This window comes from Elephantulus edwardii, unplaced genomic scaffold, assembly GCF_000299155.1.
Source record: "Elephantulus edwardii isolate Elephantulus edwardi_28Jun2011 unplaced genomic scaffold, EleEdw1.0 scaffold00451, whole genome shotgun sequence".
Taxonomy (NCBI): domain Eukaryota; kingdom Metazoa; phylum Chordata; class Mammalia; order Macroscelidea; family Macroscelididae; genus Elephantulus; species Elephantulus edwardii.
In genome coordinates, this window is record NW_006400201.1 from 507,971 (window position 1) to 509,721 (window position 1,751).

Genomic DNA, 1,751 nt, shown 5'->3' on the forward strand with positions numbered 1-1,751 from the left:
GTGAGCAAGAAGATAAAGCTCCTTATCTACCAATGGCAAAGCATGAGCAAACAATGAATATTTATCTTATTAAACATTATCTTTTTTTCCTAACAGACTCAAGTGTGTCAGAAATGAAAATAATGGCACAGTGTAAGACAGGGTTCACATCTGTTGTTCACAGGGTCATTATGAGTCATATTCTATTAAACAATACCTAATAACAGCAGCAAGAAACTCTGGGTTCTAGGCTTATCTTTGACAAATAAGGTCTTTTCAAATATCCCACTTTTCACGGGTTTTAAAAAAATAATATAGATATATTTCCACCTATCAAAACTGTCTCAGAAATAACTTGGGAAAAGCCTATGGCTTTCATGAAATCCAGCAGCTGTGAAGATATTCTATTTAAATGGTTATTTGTTGGACATATAGAGACACTGACATGATCATTAGAAAACTTGCAATAAATCTTGTATCAAAAGGTAAAGAGGGAAGTTGAACCTTCCACCTTTCATAAAAGAAAAAAATTATAAAAACCCTTCTTTTGGCATTATTTTCTGAATTGGTTAGCTAATTCAAAGTTGTTTGTCCTAAATACTAAAAACAGAAAGAGCCAAGAAGTATGGTGGCACTTTGGGTACGCAGCCATCTCCATCAGCCACAGAACCGGGTCCTGTTCCCTCTCTCCCAGCCAGGAGTCTCCCACCAAGCGGGAGTATGACTAGTGTCGCATACAGATCAGGCTGCCAGATGGGACCTCACTGACACAGACTTTCCGAGCCAGCCATGGGAGGAATGAGCCCCCAGGCTCAGCAGATGAACATGAACCACAACACCGTGCCTTCACAGTTCCGAGATATCTTGAGATGACAGCAGATGATGCAGCAGCAGCAACAGGGAGCAGGTCGGGCATAGGCCCTGGAATGGCCAACCATAACCAGTTCCAACAGCCCCAGGGAGTTGGCTATCCCCCACAGCAGCAGCAGCATCAGCGGATGCAACATCACATGCAACAGATGCAACAAGGGAATATGGGACAGATGGGCCAGCTTCCCCCAGCATTGGGCGCTGATGTTGGAGCCAGCCTGCAGGCTTACCAGCAGCGACTCATCGAGCAGCAGATGGGGTCACCTGCACAGCCCAACCCCATGAGCCCTCAACAGCATATGCTCCCCAAATCATGCCCAATCCCCACACTTACAAGGCCAGCAGATCCCATCTTCTCTCTCCAATCAAGTGCGTTCTCCCCAACCTGTCCCTTCTCCGCGGCCTCAGTCCTATCCCCCCCAAATCTAGCCGTTCCCCAAGGATGCAGCCTCAGCCTTCTCCACACCATGTGTGCCCACAGACCAGCTCCCTGCACCCTAGACTGGTAGCTGCCCAGGCAAACCCCTTCGAACAAGGGCATTTTGCCAGCCCGGACCAGAATTCGATGCTCGCTCAGCTCGCTAGCAATCCAGTACTCTTCCCCAACACCATAATCCAAATTAGTTGATTCTTCTCCTGTCATCTTTACTTACTCATTCTTGTACTTGCAGATGCATAGCATGTGATTGGAAAGACCGTGGCGTGAAACGAGCACACTTTAGTTTTTAAACGGACTTTTTTTTTCCTCTTCAAGACTTTGGGTAGATATATGACAACAGATTTTCCCAATGCTATACATTCTCAATAAGGCTCCAGGAATAGATGGTATACCAATTGACATATTTCAGTTAACAGATGCTGCCCTGGACGTGCTCACCAAGTTGTGCCAAGAAATCTGGAGA

The 1,751-nt window shown here is 45.7% G+C and overlaps 1 pseudogene; it reads left to right on the top strand.

The window, feature by feature from the left end:
• The first annotated feature begins 848 nt into the window (after positions 1 to 848).
• LOC102865806 overlaps positions 849 to 1,751 on the top strand; it is a 26,679-nt pseudogene continuing 25,776 nt past the window's right edge.